This window comes from Protopterus annectens, chromosome 12.part0 (genome assembly GCF_019279795.1).
Source record: "Protopterus annectens isolate FY-2018-M chromosome 12.part0, PAN1.0, whole genome shotgun sequence".
Lineage (NCBI taxonomy): Eukaryota > Metazoa > Chordata > Ceratodontiformes > Protopteridae > Protopterus > Protopterus annectens.
In genome coordinates, this window is record NC_056746.1 from 485,644,465 (window position 1) to 485,667,140 (window position 22,676).

At 41.2% G+C, this 22,676-nt stretch overlaps 1 long non-coding RNA gene across 1 annotated transcript; it reads right to left on the reverse strand.

The window, feature by feature from the left end:
- Window positions 1–5,094: 5,094 nt before the first annotated feature.
- Window positions 5,095–21,473, reverse strand: LOC122817335. The gene is made up of 3 exons (XR_006367205.1): window positions 21,460–21,473; window positions 20,161–20,163; window positions 5,095–5,230 (listed from the first exon to the last, which is right to left on the reverse strand). It is a non-coding gene; the product is annotated as an uncharacterized LOC122817335 (long non-coding RNA).
- Window positions 21,474–22,676: the final 1,203 nt, after the last annotated feature.

The following is a 22,676-nucleotide window of genomic DNA, read 5'->3' on the forward strand; positions in this document are numbered from 1 at the left end:
ACCTCACTAAAAGAATCACAGGCCTAAAGTAGATGCCATATGCTGATAGTCTAAAAAACTCCAGCTATACTCTGTGGCATATCGTCTACTCAGAGGTGATCTCTGCTTAACATACAAGGCCATGTCAAACCCTGAGCTGTTGGACATGCTCCACTTAAAGAAATCCCAATCCCTCAGAGCCACATGCTTCAGGGATCTAAACCTTGTCATCACAATGAACAAAACATGCTGGAGGGATAGGTTCCTGACCCAGAGACTCGCCATACTCTGGAATAGACTGCCCATACATGTCAAGCATAGCGCCTCTTTGGCCTTCTTCAATCATGGATCTTGTCAGTCGCCCTGCTAGACAGGGTCCAGGGAAGTAAATATTGTAGAAGAAATATATCCAGGGAATGGTTATGGCTATGCTTGTATAGGCCCCCTAGGGCTGATAGCTTAGTACCAACCTATGAACCTATGGTTAAATTGCAACAAGAATTAAAGTACTACAGAACAGGATGAATCTCTCAGAACAAGAGCAGCAATTGCAGAATAGTACCTTGACAATGTACAAGTTTAGAAAGACTGCTGTTAAACTATTTTTTGATAACTCCAGAGCACAAAAATCTTTTAGCACAATGACTCGAGCAACAGAAAGTAGAAAGGGTTGTCATTAAGCTTAGAGAGCTTATAACAAGGAAGATAAGAGATCCTGAACAGGTACTAGAAATACTTCAGAAATTTTATGAAAAATCTGTATAAAGCAAAGAAATACAGAAATCAACAAAAGGTGTGTGCGTGCGTGTGTGTGTGTATGTATATATATATATATATATATATATATATATATATATATATATATATATATATATATATATATACATATACATATATATATATATATATATATATACATACACACATATACACACACACACATATATATATATATATATATATATATATACACACACACACACACACACACAAAATTAAAGATATTACATATAAAATTCAAATCTAGGTGCTTAGGATTTCCCTGCTCCACCCCCCACCCCCCCCCCCCCCCTTGGCTGACCTGGTGTGACTTAGTTTGAACTCTACAGTTCCCTACAAAACGGTGTCTACAGGACTGCAAACAGTTTCTCTCAACATTTAAACAGAGTAGGTTGCACACACAAAAAGCATTTAAGCTTTCACTTACAGTGCTTTGTAATTACGTAGGGTCACCATATTGGTCAGCCATAGGGCGCTCTGTTTCTACTTGAGTGGTTGCCTCATTCACCTGTAACTGAAGTAAATGGACTCTTACATTAAGAGCTGTAATACTTACCTTACAGCTTTAGGACACCTTGGGAAACCTTGTAAACTGCAACAGCCTGACATCTGAACAAGTAACCCTTGTAAAAATTCCCAAAATTGTATACTGTTGGTCTGTCTTTCCTGCTAAACAAGTGAAATTACAGTGCTGAGTGCAAGTAACATTAAAATTAAAGTACTGAGTGCAAATTTTAGGCCCTTGTGGTGTCTTGAGTCAGGGTATTCCCTGTAACCACTCCTACTGCTTTTCTTTTCCCCCACCCCCCTCTTTCCTCAAACAGGTTAAACTGCTACAATTCAGTACAGGCATAATTTTCAAATCTAGGTGCTTAGGATTTCACTCTCTTCCCCCCTTGGCTGACCTGGTGTGACTTTGTGTAAGTTTCTTCATTTTATGGATCTTTTACTGTTTTTTTGTGTAACTGAATGACCTGCTGCTAAATTCTGATTCTGCACAGACTGCTCTATTTTTTTTCAAAGGCTCTATAAGTAGCTAGTGACTTTACGGAATTTCTGTGGTAATATTTGTGTTTAAACTGAACCTATACCTAGAGAAAGTGTATTATCAGAGCTCCTCCTTGCTGCATGTGTTTTTTAATGTTTAAATTGCACACACACATTGAAGAAGTGCTTTCATGACTTGAATAACTTGGGCTAGCTATACCTGAAGTGCTTTTACTGGCAATTTTCCAGTTGTACAATTGTGAACAATTTAGTTTTTCTGGTATAGCTTTAAAATCTGGCAAATGTTTATTTACTGCATTGCCCTACAAAACGGTGTCTACAGGACTGCAATCAGTTTCTCTCAACATTTAAACAGAGTAGGCTGCACACACAAAAAGCATTTGTTAAGCTTTCACTTACAGTGCTTTGTAATTAAGTAGGTCACCATATTGGTCAGCCATAGGGCTCTTTGTTTCTACTTGAGTGGCTGCCTCCTTCCCCTGTAACTGAAGTAAATTGACTCTTACATTAAGAGCTGTAATACTTACCTTATAACTTTAGGACATCTTAGGAAACCTTGTAAACTGCAATAGCGCTGCTACGCTCGGGCTCTCTTCGCTCCCCTCCCTGCCCCCAATTCCCTCCTGTCACCAGTACCTCTAAATTTATAGTACTATAGCCACTCCCCCCACTTTCTAGATCCTATCTGCTTTCTTCTGGGATAATTCCACCCACCCCCATTCTACTACCTACATTTTTAATAGCACCCATTAGCTTTCATCTGATATTCTCCCATCCCCCTTCCAGTACCTTTACCTCACCACTCTATCTTCTGGTGTTGCATCACCAGGTAAAACAGTTCCATAACTCACTAGCTGAATCACAGATAATGATATACTCCTCTTTACTACCCCTCTTGTTCACACCATACCTCCTCCTTACCTTGTATGAAAACCAGTTTCTCACGGGATTTCAGGTCCCAAAAGGCCATACCATCACCCCAGCTGTAAATCCTTCTACCTTCAACCATACTTACAGTACCAGATCCTATCCAACATCTTGTTCAGTCTATCAACATCTCAACCCCAGGCACATTAGCTCTAGATCCAAGCACTACCACAAACTAATAAACAAATTCCTGAAGTTCATCACCAAGTATAGACTCAACCTAATACTTGGTGATATTCAACCCAACCCTGGCCCACCCACTTCAGATACACATACCCCCTCTACTTGCAATCTAAGCTACAAACCTACAATTAATAGGCCAACTAACACTCTCCTAGTCTGTCATCTCAATATAAGAAGCATTAACAAGGTACATGAACTGCATGCACTTCTGGATGTCCACTCCCCCCCTGAGATTCTCTGTTTATCTGAAACCTGGTTAAAACCTAACACCAAAGACAATGAAGTGTTACCACCTGGGTACAACATACACAGGCTGGATCGTGCTTTGAGGAAGGGGGGGTGGGGTAGCTGTACTCTATAAATCAGAGTTGAATGTCACCATACATGTAATACACCCACCTCATATTAATAACTCAGAAATTCTTGCCACCAAATTGCAAGTTAATAAAAATAAATTCATTAATATCATCTGTATGTACATTCCCCCAGGTAACAATACATCTACATTTGAAGATATCCTGCACTGGCTATCATGTCACTATCCCAAGAAACCCTACTACTTGGAGACTTTAACAGACTGGGGCACCTGTTCCTCAGAATCCCCAACCACCCATATTAACCTGTATGCATTTACACAAATCATATCCACCCCTACCAGGATAGGTAAACCCAACCAAAAAGAAAGTATGCTTGACTGGATACTCCTAAATAGTCACCCCCAACTGTACACATCTGGTACCCTCCTTAATGGCCCAAGCGATCACCTTCTCACATATGTAATTAAGCAAAAAACCATTAATTCCCAATAACCCTTACTCAGAAAGGTTAGAAACAATAAAAACTTTGACCCTGCCAAATTCCAACAAGAACTAAACTCATGTAATTGTTGGTCTATTCTAAAACACCTCCCCTTAGAGGAAGCAGTAGCATACTTTAACAAATTCCTTGAGATCCTTGATTTGCATGCACCTATTCGTTCAAAGAGAACAAAGGCAAAAACTGTGCCATGGCTTTCTATAGAGTCTAAACTCAAAATTACCCTTAGAAACAAAGCATGGGCTTTATGGCGTTCTTCTAAAGACCCTCAAGATCACATTAAATACAGGCAATCCAGGAACGAAACCAAAAAATCAATTTTACAAGACAAAAAACAATACTACTGTAATTTACAGACAGTAAATCAAAATAACCCTCAGAAGTTTTGGGCAGGTTTAAATAATCTACTACATCCTGGACAAACTTCAACCCCAATTCCTGCTACTATTGATAAAACCCCTGAACATGTTTGATAGTTTTAACCAATTCTTTACTGAGACAATTCAAGCCCTAGCTAGCCAACTACCTCTTAGCTCCCCTGGTCCTGAAAGTAGCACCCCTAGAAACCTACTCGCGTTCAGCTTCCAACCAGTCGCCACTTCACTTATCTGTACCTTGATCAAAAAATTAAAACCCACTACACTTTCTGCTGATCAACTCCCTGCCAAGTACCTACAAAAATCAGCTGATGCTATCGCTTACCCTGTCTCAATACTAATCAATCGAACCATAGTAGAAGCTAAAATTCCCATCATCTGGAAAATATCCTATGTAATCCCACTTCACAAAGGAGGCAGCTCTACTGAATTCTCCAATTATAGGCCAACAGCTATACTCTCTCCACTTGCAAAGATTATGGATAAATGTATTCATGGACACCTCATGCACCACCTAATCCAGAATCACCTTATGGCAGACACTCAGCATGGCTTCCGTCCTCATCACAGCACTACTTCTGCCCTCCTAGCCTTTACCAACACCATAAACCATAATCGCAACAATAATTATGTATCCTCAGCCCTCTTTTTGGATCTTTCCAAGGCATTCGATATGGTTGATCACCAACTTTTAATCCACACCCTGCAAACATTCTGTCTAGATACTGGAGCCCTCCAATGGTTTCAATCCTACCTGAATGGTCGACAGCAGGCTGTCCTCTGACAGAACAAACTCTCTAACCTTCTACCTTGGAGCACCACAAGGCTCTATACTAGGGCCCTTGCTGTTCTCCATCTTCATTAACGACCTTTATACTGTCATCCCAAAAGTCAGCTGTACCCAATATGCTGATGACTCTACTCTGATTTGCTCAGCCACATCTCCAGTAGAGTTATGGTCAGCTACCCAGACCACCTTTAATACAATAGAAAACTGGCTTTCTGAACATAGTCTGATCCTAAATCCCAAAAAAACTAAAATGCTGTTATTTTCACCAACACGTAGGTCTACCGCTTTCACCTTTACCATAAAATCAAATGATGGCACAATAATCTCCCCTGACCCATCTACAAAACTATTCGGTGTCATCATAGACAATCTAAAATTTAACCAAACTATCAAAACCATCAATAAAAACTAGGGTCACTTTACAGAATAAAAGCCTTCCTAACCCCTCCAGCTAAAATTGCCATAGCTCGCTCTCACCTTCTTTCAACCCTTCTGTATGCATCCCCTCTACTCTCGAATTTAAACAAGACTGTCCTTAAACTCTCAATTTGCTACACCCACATTGCCAGGTTTGCCACTGGGTTGCCTTTTAGAATACATCATTGCATCAATCTAAATCAGCTTGGGTGGCTTGAACTACCCAGCCTAATCCAGTATAACCAACGGATTATGACCTCTATAATCCGGACAATACTCCTGCACTTAAAAATATTATCACCCCCTATAACAATCCTAGACCGCTTCGATCCTCTAACAAACTACTAATTCAGACTAGCAAAATTAACACAGCCGGTGATTCTCTCTTTGCAAACTCTGCAAGTAGATCCTGGAACTCTCTTCCAGCTGATATTACCTTACTTTCCACCTTAGGTCAATTTAAAACTAGACTCAAACAACATTTGTCACTTAACTGGCTATGTCGATGTATCAAGCCTGGCTAACTCTCTCTAGAATGTGAAAAAATCTGTTAACCAGTTTACTGTGTAATTTAATCTAATCCTGACTTGTGCTCAGGATTACCTGTAACCTGTGGAACTTGTTTAACTTGCTTACTTATGTAATCTTTGTAAATAGTCTGTAATATGTAATGCTGGTATTATGTAATGCTGTATCTGCTTACCTTTGGAGCTTTTCTCCCCGGGCCTCCACTGAAACTGGACATGCATCCAGTCGGACTATCCTGGTCAACAAATGTAAAATAAATAAAAATAAAATAAACATATTATAGATATACAGATTATAGATACATATTATATAGATATCAAATTACATATATAGATATATAAATATACCTAATTATATATACTCAAAATATTTCAAACACACTGCATAAAAGAAACAAAACCTTATAAGAGAGGACAAAACACCCAGGAGCTGGTACTTGGCGCTTTTATCCTTCAAGTGATAAGGACTTCATCAGATAAAATGCAGAGCAGCATATAAATATGGCACAAAGAAGGCAGTTCCCAATAATCAATTAGCCAATAAACATCAATTTCCATTTGAAACATAGTGCTATTTAAAACAATCCAATAAGGAATTTTCCAAGTGAAAACAATCTTAAGTGGACCACTAATAGAATTGTCGCTAGGTAGTGATGGAAATTAATGACGTGCATCAGTTAGTAAACATCACAGAAGCTATAACACAAGAGCCTTAATACATGTAAAATAAGAGACTTGATATTAATTTATAATCAGCGGCGCCATTTAAGTGTACACTTGATATCTAAATTTTCATTCAGACCAGGTGGGGCATCCGCATTAAGTCTCAGTTGCCATAATCATTCTCTGACCTCTAAATAAGTGTTTGCATCGCCAAAGAATTGATTAACTTTTTCCAGTATAATAAATTTAAAGCAAGTAAAATTCTGGCAATGTAGGCTATGCACGGCTAGAGCATTTCACAAGTCTAAATTTCTGATTGCTGCACAGTGCTCTTTAATTCTTGCAGACAATTTGCGGATGGTTTTCCCCAACTTAAAAAGATGAGCACTAAACACATGTAGCAGCGTAAACCACAAATAAAGATTTACAGTCAAAATGTTTTGGAAAAGAAACTGAGAAATTAGGTTTGAAAATAAAAGTGGTGCCTTCTAAAATGTATGCACAGGCCCCACAAGTTCCATAAGAAAACATTCCTGCTGTGTAACTAATCACTAGAGGCAGTAAAAACTGTGAATCCTTGTTTTCAAACATGAATCTTATTTTTTTTTGTATGAAAAAAATCAGGGTAGATCCAAGCCCATTAGAACCTTCCTGGCTGCTAGTTAGTATATCCCAATGTTTTATGTAAAAATGTAAAAACAGCAAAAATGAACCAGACAGTGGTAGCGACTATGCAGCACACAGACTATATTCAAAGTTCATAAACCGTATGGAGCCAAATATGCAGGAATAAAAATAGTCCCCAGTAAAATAGAAAAATCCAATTTAACGTGCATGAACTGGTAAGTGCTTTGACATAGAGCTTCTTCAGACCAAAAGTAACTTGCCATCTAACTACATATGTTCCAAATATACTAGGCTAAACCAATCAACATCAGTCATTTAATTAGATTTACAAAAGTTAAACATTTCTTAAAAAGACCTCTTAAAGGCATCACATTAAAAACATATAAATTGTTCTAAAAAACATTTATATAAGCAGAAATATATTCAAATGCATCATACAGTTGCTTTTAAAGCAGTAAAACACAATTTGTCTATAATTATATATAAAAAATAATAAAGCAACTGACAGTAAGATCAAAGCTGTTTCTTTACAATAATAAACCTAAGTACATGTTGAATTCATATTTGATGAATATCCAACATGAAAAACTCATGGTCAATCTATATGAAAATGTACACTATAATGTTATGCTATATGTATTCGCCTGGACTTGAGGTAGGGCTTCAGGGAAGCTCTCTCATTCAGCCCTTTGCCCTTATCCACCCTTAATCTCATAATCCCATTTAACCTCCCTTTCCTCTGTGCAATTTCTAACATCACCCCCTCGGATATTCTGTGCGACTAAATCTCTGACCATGAATTTAAAGGTGTGGTCTTCACTTGTCGCCATCACATGCTTGGCAAGAGCACTGGTGGATAATCTCATCCTTATTCCATACAGGTGTTCCCTAATTCTGTTTAAATATCCTGTTGGTTTTACTGACTTAGAATGACCTACAAATATCACAGACTGTGAGACAGACTACATGCGAGGTGGCACAATCTGCCATATTAAATTTGAAAATCTTTCCTGTATCAGGATGATTAAATAACCCCCCCAGGATCTATTAAAATCGCAGAAATTACATTGTCCACAAGGATGCATACATATCCCTGTTACATTATCCGATTAGACTGACACAAAATTCTTTTCATAGGTTTATACTAGGCTATCTGCCCTAAGGCATTTATAAGCCTAGCCCAGAGTTTTTGTGGCTTACGCCACACCCCTTATATTAAAAAATACTGTGCCCATTAGTTTGTTGTGCCTCTGTCCAGCAGTGACACAGAGATGATTCCCGGGGTAAACCTATGATCTCCCATCCACCGGTCAAGATTTCTCTTGAACAGAGCCAGCAAGGTGCTCTGCCTCACATGGACCAGGATTTTATTCCACAACATAGGGAGTCTCTGGGTGACAAATCTATCCCTCCAGCATGTCCTATTTATATCCGTGCTAAGGTTTAAGTCGCTTGCTCTAGTGGATCTGGTAGATTTGGATTTTTTGAGGTGGAGCATGTCCATTAATTCCGGGTTGGACATGGCTTTGTATGTCAGGCACAGGTCACCTCTGAGCAGACGGTATGCGACTGAATAGAGCTGGAGTTTCTTCAGTCTGGCAGCATATGACAGATTTTGGAATCCCTTTATCCTTTTGGTGAGGAACTTTTGGGGTCTCTCCAATTGCTGCAGGTGTCGGGTGAGATACATCCCGAATGGGGCATTGTACTCAAGCATTGGTCTGATAAGTGAAGAGTACAGGGGAACAATGACCTCACTTGATCTGGATGTGAATCCCTTCATGATCAGGTGGGCAATGTAGAAGGTTTTTCTAACCACTTTAGCAATGTGATTGTCAAAAGAAAGGCCACTGTCAACCTGGGTCCCCAGGTCCCTGATAACCTCTTCTGTGCTTAGTGGATTGCCACCTATATGGTAGCTTGGGGTTACCTTGTTTTTCCCGAAGGGTATGACTATACATTTTTTGGCATTTAACTTCAGGCCATGGCTCTGGCACCAGCTATCAGTTTCCGTGAAACCCCTCTGAAGGATATCGGTGTCCGATGTACTTTCCACTATGGCTCACAGTTTGCAGTCATCTGCAAACTTTGTCAGCCATAGTCCTATGTTAGCCTGTACTTCTGAGAAGTAGATGCCGAACAACAGGGGGCCAAGGACTGAGCCCTGTGGGACACCACTTGTGACCGGCTTGGAGTCCGACATGGCGCCAGCTACTCTAACCCTGTGGGTTCTGTCCTTTAGCCAGTTTGCAACACATCTTGTGACATATGGGTTTACATTTAAGCTGGTAAGTTTCTCTATAATACCAGAGTGGGGTATTGTGTCGAAAGCTTTTGCAAGGTCAAGGTAGGCTGTATGGACTGCCTTTCCCTCATCAATGGCCTTGGTGACTGTTTCGAAGAAGTCGACCAAGTTCAAAAGGCATGATCTGCCCTTGACAAAGCCAAACTGGGTCAGTTCCAATGTCTGCAAGTCCCCTATGTCTTTGTTTATGAGTTCCATTATGATCCTCTCCATAGCTTTGCAGACCAGGCTTGTTAAGCTTATGGGGCGGTAATTACCAGGGTCCATAGAGGCACCGCCTTTGTGGAGTGGGACCACAGTTGTCGTACGCCACTCCTTGGGCACGTATCCTGTGGTAAGGCTAAGATTAAACAGCTGCCTTATGTGCGGGTTTAGTTCCTCATTGAGTTTGTGTAGCACACAGCCGGGGACACCATCCGGTCCCATTGATGCTGTGTTTTTAGCTTTAGAGAGAGCAGCTTTCACCTGCACATTGCAGATGTCTGGGAGGCTGCACTCCACTGGGATAGTTTTCTCTCCTTTTGGGGGGGGAAGAGGGGGGTGAAGTTTGCACTGAACCTGTCTGCCAGTATGTTGGCAATGTCTGTGGGTTCAGTGATTTTTGTATCATTTTGGACTAATTCTGAGCATATCTGGGAGTTTCCACCCAGGTTTCTAACATAGCTGAAGAAGGCCTTATGATTGTCTTTTGAATCTATGGCAATTTTTCTCTCAAAGTTGGCCTTGGATGATTTTATGAGTGCTCGTATTTTTTTACTAATAATGATCAAAGGTGTCTTCTCTTTTATGGATTTTGCTCTATCATGTAACAGCTTTCTCCTCTTATTGTAAAGTTTGCTTATGGCTGGGGTCCACCAGACTGGACGTTTGCCCTTGGTGGAAAGAGTCTTGGTTTATTAGGGATTGCCTGAGGTGTTCGTAGAAGGCATTTGTAAGGCCTTCCGCAGCTTGGGTTGTGGTTTCCACTGGCTCGGGGGCCTTGAAGGATACCACACCAGTCTTGAGAAGTGTGAAGTTTGCTTTAGAGAAGTTCTTCACTGTGGTCTTTTTTTGTTTGGGGTGGGGGCGGGATGTGGATATCCAGTGAGATTAGTTTATGATCTGATCTCACCAATGAGGGATATACTTCCGGTGTGGAGCATTTTGTCCCCATGTTTGTGATGATGAGATCTAGTATATTTTCTCCTCTTGTGGGAACGGTGACTAGTTGTTCCATGGCATTTGAATTTATGAATTCCAGGAACCTTTGGGCTAGAAAGTTTGGGCTTGAGTAATGTTCCCAGTCTATATTCGGGTAGTTGAAGTCACCCAATATAATGGTGTTTGGAGATACATTTATACCCTCCAGTGTCTTCAGGAAGGCTGTGTGGGGTTCCTGAGTTTGAGAGGGTGGCCTGTAGCATGCTACAAATTGTAGAGCAGTTTTGCCTATGGTTAATTGCACCTGGATGGTTTCCGATGCTTCGTGCGTTGCCACCAACCTGGAGGTGTGGGTCTCCTTGATGAATATGGATACACCCCCTCCTTTTGTGGTGTGGTCTGGGTTTTGGGGCCGGAACGCATGATATGAGGTAAAACCTGATAGTGCCGGGGTGCTCTCAGGAGCCTTGAACCAGGTTTCAGTCACAGCACAGACATCGATGTTCTCCATACTGAGAAGGGCCTCGAGTGCGTGCATTTTGAGATTTAGACTTCTGGCATTGAGCAGCATTACCCTTAGTTTCTTCCCATTTTTGTTTTCCAGGGTGGTAGGTTTAGAATTTGAGCCTTGTCTAAAAAAGGCACTATTCTTGAATCTGAACTTTGGTTGATCTCCCACTATTTCCCTAATGTTGGGGTCGGTCACCAAGACCCCCCCCCCATGTCTATCAATAATCTCATAGATCTTACTATTATCCATGGTGTAAAACATAGGTATCCTTAATTCAGGGGAAGATGTCCTATCAGTACTTGTGGTCTCAGAATCCAGTCTGAGAAAAATGGACTGGCTTTCCCTAACCTGAGGGAGTCCATATGTTGCAGTTCTTCTATTTCACTAGGTCTATAACCTCTTTTCACAAACCTCTGCTTTAGTGTATTAATTTCTGAATGGTAACTCCAGAAGCAATGAGGCAGGAGACCCGCATCCCTTGTCCTTTAATTACGTTTTTAAAAACATACTGCAGGTGCATACTACGTCAGTGTAGTAAAGTATTCTTATGACATTTTTTCCTATGGACGCCTGTATTAATTCCACTATCTAATCTTTCGGGTCAATATTAGAACATAGAGGTTTAAAACCTTTGAATGTTCTAATATCGAACCCTACAGAGCAAAAGCTTAAAATATCTTAACAGAAACCTAAATTCTTTCCTAGGGAAAGAATTTGGTCGTCTTTCTGTTGCTTTGGTATTTTCAGCACTGTGGTGGAAAGTTACGGGTCGGGATCAGGTAAGTGTGCGATTGTGTGGACGTGAGGGTTAGGGCAGGTTAGGTGAGTTAGGGTTAGAGGGCGGGTGAAGTGAGTGTGCGACAGTGATGGACCTTAGGGTTAGGGTTAAGATAAGTGGATAGTTACAGGTGTGTGTATAGTTTAATGTGGGGTTAGTTGTAAGATTTTAGGTGTGTGTGGATTGCTGTTTGGTGTGCTTGTGTTGTGTGTGTTTTGGAACAATGATTATTTTCCCGGGGAGGGGGGGAAATCGCTGTTCTGACAGTTCGAGATTGTAAGCTTTCGCTTACATAGGGTCAATTAATCACCGTTCACTTCTTTCAGCGGTCGATCTAATATAATATAGACCCAGTCTTTCAATATAAACATCTAGATATATCCTATTTAGAGAGAAAGTCATGGTGAACCTCAAGTAATCTGTCATCCTATTCATATGCTCAACAAAATCATGGAGCCGATTTATATCCCCCGTCCAGATGAAAAAAATATCCACAAAACAGCGGTAGAAAGGGATGAAACTTTTATAGGTGTCCAAACAAACCAGTGCTTCATCCTCCCATGATGCTAAAAACATGTTGGCGTAGCTATTGGCACACAAAGTGCCTATAGCTACGCTATCCTGCTGTAAAAAGACCACCTGGTCAAAAAGGAATGCATTGTTCTCAAGGACCAAAATAAACAAATGTCTATATCCATATTCACTATGCCTACTCAAATACTTCTTAACCGATTCAACTCTCACCAAATTAGGTATGATTGTGAACAACGATTAGACAGAGTTACAAAAATCAAATCTATGGCTACATCTATGCCACTGGTGAAACTATACAAATCTAAAAGGAACTGTTTGATGTCTTAGTACCATAGGGTTGCTGTCTAGCACACGGCACTGTGTAAAAATGTCCAATGCTTTGAGAATCTCTCGTAATTGGTATGGGGAAACTCGCAGTCCAGTCTGGTTTACCATCAGTGGGCAAACTGTTAGACGCAAGTGATATATCTGTAGTGCTGTAGTTGTCAATAGGCTGCCTTGTAAAAACAGGGGTTAAGTCAGGATTATGACTGTGAAATGAATTAGAAAGGGTTTGTAAAGAGTAAGAGTACCCATAAGTAATTGTCCCTTCCTAGTAAAAAGCTGAAGTGGCTAGAATTAGATGACCCAAGTAGTGAAGGGGTGCATACATCAGTTGAAAGCTGATTGGAGATCACCTGGGGGTTGGCATCTGTGGACTGGGGTGGTGCAGAAGGCAAGGGAGTACAAGAGGCTGCATCTGAAATAAAATCCCCATGTTGTTTCTTCAGTATAAAACCTGACTTAAGGGGAAACCTGTCATTCCTCAGAGTAAAGATTTCATTAAACAAGGATTCAATTAGTGATGTGGGGTAGTTTCTATCCAGTAAAAAGTCACTGAATTTTACATTAAACAAAAAGGCGTGATCATCACTAACCATGCATGATATTCATATAAAACTGACCCCTAACCAAGTTTCTCTTCATGAAAAAAGGGTGCATGCTTGTGAATTCCAATTGTTCCTAAAAGTTTTTCTGTGGATAGTGGAACTCCAGGTAAGGGTGTCTGTGTTGAGAGATTTGCGGGTCCAAAAAGATAACCTGTTTACCCCAAGCAGACAAACTTCAGAAATGGAATGCTAGTGGAAATGGAGTCTATAAATTCTAACAATAGTTGCTCACCACCCTGCCAGACAAAAAAATATATCAATACATCTCTTATATAACAATGTGTTTAAAGCCCTGCAAATGTACAAGTGTAGTAATTTCCCAAGCTACCAATACTAGATTAGCAAACGCAGGGGCTACTTAGGAGCCCCATGGCTGCTACTTTGACTTGTTTAAAAATAATACTGTCAGAGTATAAAAAATTCCCCATCTAGTACTAGGGACATGAGAACAGATAGTGCTAATTTTAAACCTTCAAAATGTGGGATATTAGTATACAGAGCTTCAATGTCTAAGGTGACCAAGAAATTGTGTATGCAGGTGGGTGGTGAAAAAGCTCATTAAGGAAATCCCAGGAATCTCCGATAAAAAAGGAAAATGAAGTAGCATGTCCAAATATGCAGAAATCCTTTCAGTTTTGGTCTTTCTATTAGACACAATATGCTTAAACGGTGGGTTGGTCTGGTCCTTGTGGATCTTCGGGATGCCAGAATATATATATATATATATATATATATATATATATATATATATATATATATATATATATATATATATATATATGATATAAGTTTTGAAACTTTGAACCATTTAAATAGAGATCAACGTACAGCACAGAACGGTACATTTACCATTTTCCTTACTGTAGTGTTATCTCAGAGTTGGTATATTTAATTAGCAGGGGCCTGTGTTGGAGGGTGCAGGGAGGCTTGACCCTGCAAAACATATAAAAAAAATTTAAATTTTCAAAACTTCAGTCTTATGGTCTTGACCATAAGAATGTAGGCATTTAGACTCACACACATGCAAGGCTGTGGCTACAATGGGGAGCCAATACTCCAGCTGGATTGGTCAGGCAAGAAAGAGATGTTTTCCATGACCAGAATAAGAGAACTGATCATTCACCTGGTGCGCTTTCAATGTGGCTTTGGAAGTTATGCGACTAGTCTAGCATTTAAAGACCATGGTAGTTTCTTATTGGGAACCATTGAGAGCTGTGATATTGAGATTTTTACGAGGGTTTTTTTCCCCCAGCTTTTGTGATATTCCAAATATACGTATGTTTTTAAGGTGTTTCATATTAGGTTACGGAGTTTCAGCCAATAAATTAAGGGAATGGAGAACAGAGAAGCTGGGTATGAATAGTTGAATGTGAGGGACTGGACGGAGTGATAACTATATCTGCATAAACAATGACAAGAAGATAAGTTTATTAAAAATTGAAGACAGCAGTGGGGCAAATACAGATTTCTGAGGCATTCCTTTGGTAAAGGGTGCTGGAAATGATTGGTATTTGAGTCAGAACAGACTCATCTTTTATGTTAAGAAGTGCTGCAACCAGTTGCTAGAGCAGAGGCCAACTCCAGTTTCTAAGAGGAAGTGAAGGAGCAGGAAGTGGTCGATAAGATCAAAAGCTTTAGCAAGATCCTTGGAGACCATCTGAAAGATTTCCTTTATGACTACTTACAGATATGTTCCTTAACACAGATAGTGCTGTCATTACACTGGTAAGCATGAGGAGGTGGGTACTATGGGATGCAAGTGAACAGTTGGTCACAGATTAGTTTTAAGTATTTTTCCAAAATGTTGGGAGGCTGAAGACGTTGCAAAAGTTTAATGCATTTTCTGCCTGAAGCTGTTTGAGAAGGAGTTTGACAAAAGCAGTTTGTCATGTGTCTGGCATTGTATGTTTAGTTATAATGCATACTAAAGGCATCAGCAACTGTTCAACGCTTCCGGCAATGTTTTGATGAATTACAAGTACTGCATGAAGTCTCCTCTACTAAAAAAAGATCAGGGACACTAAAGATACCAAAAAGGTTAAGCAAATAAGCCAACTATAGATACCAGTATTTCAGGCAAAAACAAACATCCTACATTTAGTTTGTAATATGAAGAAGTAATCACACTGCCATGCTTGAGAGACTGATTCTGGGGAAAATCACAAATATAGCTTACTAGTTGAACAAATTTTATACAAACTACAAATTAATACTGGATCCTGTTTAAAAGCCATCACTTCATAAACAACCTCAAAATGCAGCAACTTTGACTAGTTCTAGATGCTAAAAGGGGAAATGAAAACTACTACTGCTACACAAAAGAAAAAATGCAGCAGTCAGGTTATTCTACAGGCAATTTATGCACTTACTGGATACACGTTTATGCATTTTCACACATTTACTTAATCTCAAATCACTAGGGGTAGATGCGATTATTAAACAATTGAGAAACCTAAACCAGAATCTGTAGCACATGGATGGTGCTTTTGCTGTAACCCATATGTGACAAGAATTTTACTAACAGCCCAGTCACTGAAACACCCATGAAAAGAAAGTAGGAGATAAGGGACTTGAGCCACTCACCTTTCCCACTGGTAGATTCAGAGGGATTTCTCCAATGGATACCAAGGAAACCATTTGCGATTCCCAGAGAGAGTCTGTCTGGAGAGCACATCCCTTGCGAAAGTGAGGGGATAAGCCTTTGCTGACAGCCCATTGTATTACTCGTCTCAGAACTTGACAGAACTTGTGCTGGGGGGGATACAGCCAGATAGCAAAAACACAAACCACTCTTAAAAGCTGCTCGAAAAATGTCCTGCCCTACTGGCTCTCAGCCAGGAAACAAAGAGGTTGGGAATGAGCTGATTGGCAGACTTGAGGGGGTGGGGAGAAGAAAACTAAGAATGGCACATTCTGACAGTAGTTCCACTTCCCAATGGTAGAGACAAAGATGTAAAAACCAACAGCATCTGCACAAATCCAACTGATGGACAAGAAAAAAGCATATGCACATGTAAATCTGTCCATCATCACCTGCAAACACATTAAAAGACAGTAGAGGGAGATGAAGAGTTTATATTTTACATATAAAGATGTGCAGACATACATTCGTCACAACTGTGCGGATAAATGCATTACACCAGCCAAGTACAAAACACCAAGCTAAAGTGCTGGGCGGACAAAGCAGAGGATGTGGAAGTTTTACTAAACTTGGGGGGGGGGGGGGGACACGTGCCACTCAACTTCCCCTATAGGAGAGCCAGTGCTCATACAGAAAACCTTATTACACAGACTACAGATATTTTGTGAAATACATCTACAGTAAAGCAATGAAAAACATAGGAACTGTTGTGATAAAATCCTAAATGCCACAACGGTCTACATTTCCTAGTCTAAAAAGACCTCATCTGCAATATACATACTTTTTGCAGCCTCCTAGAATTAAAGAGGTGGTAACAGGAGATTTTACAATATGCTTCGCCACACAGTAAACTAATCTCACTCCTGCAGCAAACTTGGACAGTTTAAAAAAGTGCAGAATTGCTAAGAACATAAAAATATCACTACTACATGGACTTGACAAAACAGTTAACATATGGAACAAGGTATAAACCAAACTCTGTGCCACAAATCGCAGAAATTTTTAAAACTCGGGTACATGAAAATACATTAAGTAAATACTTAACTGAAATTATGTGAATTTGACTGCAATTGAATGAAAAGTCCCAAAAGAACAAAGGTCATACAAAATGAAAGGGGGTGGGGGGAGAGTAAACATTAAGGAAGGAGGCTTCAAGGATAAGATGTCTTTGTAAAAGCTTTCTTGTAGGACGTCCTTTTGAGGAGAAACACATTTGATCTTTTGTTTCATGCCCGTACATACTCTTATGTACCCCCAAACCCACAGGCTTAGGTTACGTTAGACATATGGTACACTTAGGATGTTCTTCGTGTTTCACTGTTCCAGTCATTACATTTGGGTAATCTGCTTGCAGATTGCCCTCAATCGGCCTGATTAACAAAGTCTTGGGTCCTACGTCGGTTGCTGTCCCTCCTTCCAGGATGTCAGGTTGTCAGGGGTAAAAAAACATGCAGCCGATGCCATTACATCAGTCTTTCTTGCCATGCGGTGTCCGAAGCAGCAGCAGTTCGCAAGTGCCAGTTGGCAAACTCCTTAAATTTTTGAGTTTCAGAACGAAAGTTTTCAACTAAAAGCTAAGTACCCCGTTGGGGAAACTTTCTTGCTCCTTACCGATGTCAGTAAAGTTAATAATTGCATTACTTGTGGAAAGCAAATACCTCAAAGATTTTCATTCGTACTGTGTTCCTTGCCTAGGTCCTGACCATGACATACCTTGCTGTTGGTTTTGTGCTTTAAACCAGCGCACTGTCATCGGTACATTTTTGCCTCTAAATATTTCGGGTCTCGGTTTAATTATCTAGAAGTGTTGGTTAGCCATCCGACTACCGGGATTCTGAAAAAAAACGCAAAGATAGACAGACAGGCTGCAGAGGTCCAAAACAGCTGACTATGCTTCTCCTAAACCAGTCGCCAGTACTCAGTGAGGCGCTTTTGTGCCCCTGATGCCTGCTACTTCTGATTCGCAGGCTTCTACGGAGACCCATTCGAGTTCGGTATGCCACGAGATACTATGAAACCCGCGGATGGCTCTACCTTGGATGGGTCCAGAGCTGCTGTGCAGGCACCAGCTTCTGAGGGTGTATTCAGGCCTATGGACTTGCATATTAAATCGCCTCCATTACTAAGGCCTAAATCTCGATCCAAGTCTAAAAAAACCAGACGCCCAGGCCACATGCTCAGGCCTCTATGCCTAAATAACAAATGATAAAAATGACTGAAGATCTAATAACTCTAATAAGGTGTAGCCAACAACCCCCCCCCCCCCCCAACAGGCCTAGGGCTGAACTTGATTATGAATCTTCTGATCAGGATTCTGCATTTTCTGACTCTGATGACCTGGATTTGTCCTTATACCTACTTATGAGGATTCTGATGCAGAGGACTCTATTCCTTCTGCTTCCCCTCCTGAGGATTTTTCTTTTGGGGAAACCGTACATGCTCTAAAGGAGCATTTTCACTGGGAATGCCAGGAATTTTTGGATTCAAAAAAGAGGCTTAGGGATTTCCTTCTCCTACCTCAGCATAAGCCTTTGGCTATTCCTCCTGTACTAGACATGGATTATGCTTTCTTGGAATCCAGTCTGGCCCCTGATTCCCTGCTTCCTGCATCCAGTAAACCTGACAGATACTACAGGGTCCCAGAGTCTCAAGTTCCTTTTCAAAAATCCTATTGTAGACTCAGAGATCATTTCACAGGGGCCCAATGGCATTAAGGCTTCTACTACTAAAAATCCTACCCCTTCTGATAGACTCCAGGGAACTGGATAGATGGGGTAGACAGGTTTATACTTCAGCAACCTTGGCAATTACAGCTTTTAACCGCCAATTTCATGTTAAAATATCAGCAACATGTTATTGGACTGCTTAAACAGAAACTTACGCTGATTCCTGACCATGTGGAAAATTAAGATGTACAGGATTTAATGCATTCTGCAGAACAAGTTGGAAAACATACTTTGGAATGTGGTTTTGATTCTTTAGAGGCCTCTTGCAGGGCTGCTGTTACTGGGTCTGTGCTTAGAAGGCATGCTTGGCTTAAGGAGCAATCTTTGCCTGATCATGTTAAAGCTAAATTGTTGGATGCTCCTTTAAATCAAGACCACCTGTTTGGCAACAATGGTGAAGTTCTTAAAAAGATGCAAGATAAAGCTAAATCTACGCAAACTGTTAAAGATTTCTTACAAGTTCAGCCTCCTAGATTTAGTAGGCACTGGCCCTCTAAGAATTGGTCCTTTCCAGACCCTTCCAGGTCTTCTCAAGCCAAACCCAGACACAGCAAAAAAACCCCAGGTTTCAGTCCCAGGGGACTCACAGAACTAAGCAGTGGGGGGCCTCCACTTCCGAGTCTGGGAATAACAAGACACCCCCTATGGTAAACTGTCTCAATGACTTCCTTTTAAAATTTCCAAGCACTTATCTTCGTGACTGCCCCTTTGGGGGGGAAAGATTGCTCTTCATGCAAAGAACTGGGAACTCATTACCCAGGATAAATGGATTTTAAATATAGTGTCCCAGGGATATAGATTTCACTTCCACACATTGCCAACGCCAAGTGGGTAGCCAGACCTACCACCAAATCAGTGGGCAGAGGCTCAAAAACAAGTACTTTCCCTCAAGCATGGGGGCTATTCAACTGGTACCAGAAGAAAAGGGACAAGGTTTCTACTCCAGACTTTTCCTGATACCCAGAAAAGACAAATCATGGCGTCCAATCCTGGACCTGTCTACTCTAAACATCTTTCTGGAGATTCCAAAATTCAAGATGCTGACTCTTCACCAATTACTACCTATGCTAAGCAAAGATGCCTGGTTGGCAACACTAGATTTAAAAGAAGCTTACCTGCACATCCCAATCAGGGAATCTTGCAGAAGATACCTATGCTTCAAAGCAGGCTACACGCACAGTCAGTTCTCTGCACTGCCCTTTGGCTTATCTACTGCGCCCAGGGTATTCACAAAGTGCCTAGCTCCAGTTATTGCATTTTGCAGGCAAATTAGTATTCAAATATACCCATACCTGGACGATTGTCTAATTCAGGCAGAAAGCCAGGACATACTTTGGAATCATCTGGTGTTTGGAAAAAGGGTTCTAATTTGTCTGGGGTACACCATAAACTAAAAGAAATCACAACTGGTACCATGTCAACAAATTACATTCCTAGGAGCAAGCTTGAATACAACTTCCCAGATGGCTTACCTCATGCCAGAAAAAGCAAATTCATTTGACAATCTACTTCAAAGTGGCCACAAAAACCCCATCATCTGCAAGACAAAAATACTGCAAGCCTTGGGGTTCATGGCCTCCTGCATTCTTCTAATTCCATATGCAAGACTGCATATGAGGAAACTACAGTGGTATCGAAAAAGCCTATGGAGTCAACATTCTCACAGCCTAACAATGATTCCTATCATACCTTGCCTACGCCTAGAGTTCCTTTGGTGGGCAGAGGCCTGCCACCAAAACAAGGGACTACCTTTCACACCACTCCCTGCCGCCCAAACCCTAACAGATGCATCAGACTATGCATGGGGGGCTCACCTGGCAGGGAAGTGCATTCAGGGCAAATGGAACCCAAGTCAAATGCACCTGCATATCAATCAAAAGAAATGTTAGCTGTACAGAATGCTCAGACAGCCTTCAAGGACTACATTTTTCCAGGACAACTAATATTAAAGACAGACAACACCATGGTTATGTGGTACATAAGCAAGGGGGTATACATTCTTACCCCCCTCTGCAGACTGCCATATTTCAGGAGTCAGGCAACCGGCACTTGAACTGTTTCTGCTTCGGGCACCGCACGGTAAGAAAGACTGATGTAATGGCATCAACTGCATGTTTATACCCCTGACGTCATGGAAGACACAGCAACCGACGCAGGACCCAAGACTTTGTTAATCAGGCAGACTGAGGGCAACCTGCCAGCAGATTACCCAAATGTAATGACTGCAACAGTGAAACACGAAGAACATCTGGAACTAAGGATTTTCAACATGTTGACAAGCGAATGGGGAAGCCCAAATATAGACCTGTTTGCCTCCCCCAAGAACTGCCAATTGGACAAATTTTGCACAAGGACTCCCCACAAACAAGCCTGGAAAGTGGATGCTCTGGTCCTTCAGCTGGAAAAACCTATCAGTCTATGCCTTCCCCCCGCTGCCTCTGCTCTACAAAGTACTACTAAAAGTCAAACTGGGTAAACCAAGGATGATTTTGATTGCTCCAGACTGGCCGCGCCAACACTGGTACCACCTCCTGCGCAGTGCGTCACGGTTATCTCCATGGCACCTGCCTCAGACTCCTTCCCTGCTGTCTCAGCAGGAGAACCAGATTCTGCACCCTCAGCTACAAACACTGAACCTTGCTGCTAATTAAACTCCATCTTACCATCCCTCAGAAAACCTGTGACTGATGTCATCTTAGAGGCAAGGAGGCCTAGTACTAGAAAATCTTATGCTGAAAAATGGAAAAGATTCTGTGCCTGGAACCAATCTCAAGGGATGAGCACAGCAGCACCCAATTTACCTCAAATTTTACAATACTTAACTGAGATGCTTCACAAGGGCCTGTCTTTTTCCTCCATTAAAATCCACGCCTCAGCCATTTCAGCTCATTATAACACAGAACCCCCCCCCCTCTTCTCTCATCCACTGCTCAAGCAGTACCTCAGAGGGGCCAAAAATATGAGACCACCCAGGAGAGCTCCAACCCCAGCCTGGGACCTTAACTTTGTATTGGAGAAACTCACTCTACCGCCTTTCGAGCCAGCTTTTACTGAAGACTTAAATTTCTTTCTTGGAAACCAGCTTTCCTTTTAGCAATCACTTCACAGCTAGAATGGTATCTGAATTACAGGCCCTTATGGCAGTGGAGCCTTTCATCATCTTTCATGCGGACAGGGTGTCACTCTGAACCAATCCATCCTTCATGCCCAAGGTGGTATCCAGTGTGGCTCTTAATCAGTACATTCATTTGCCAACCTTCTTTCCCAATCCACAGAACAAAGGGGAATAGATTCTGTATTACTTGGCTGTGCACAGACAACTTAGATTCTACTTGGACAGAACTAAACCTCAAAGAAAATCTGAAAAATTGCTGGTAGCATTTGCTGCAGGGGCAGAAGGGAAGGCTATTTCAAAACAAACCATTTCTAAATGGATAAGCCATTGCATTCATTTCTGCTATAAAGCACCATGGAAAACCTTATCCCCCAAGGGATCAGACCTCACTCCACCAGAGCTGCATCTACTTCTACAGCCTCTCAGAGGTATTCCTACCAGGGACATCCTAGAAGCTGCTACCTGGAGTTCTGTACATCCTTTCGCCAAGCATCATTTGCCAATTTTCTCTAAATCCAGAGCTGGCTTTGCCACTGCAGTCTTACAGGGCCTTATAGCTGGTCCTAATGCTATCCAAGTTCCTCCTCCCAACCATAGCTTTGGGAATCTACCCAAATGTAATGACTGCAACAGTGAAATATGAAGAACCTAGTACAGTTGTGTACACTTACCATAATGTAGATGTTAAGTGTATTCACTGTTGTAGTCCTGGTTACTCCCCTCCTGCCCCTAACTTCTTTTGGCTATACCTCTACTTTCCTTTACTATGCTTAAAAGCCTTTTTGGTGTATTTGCTTTTTTGTTGGAGGTATACCTTTGTGTTTTTATGTTGAATTGCTCCCCATTAGGGGGGCACCTGACATCTGGGGCAAGAAAAACTGATGTAATGGCATTAGCTGCATG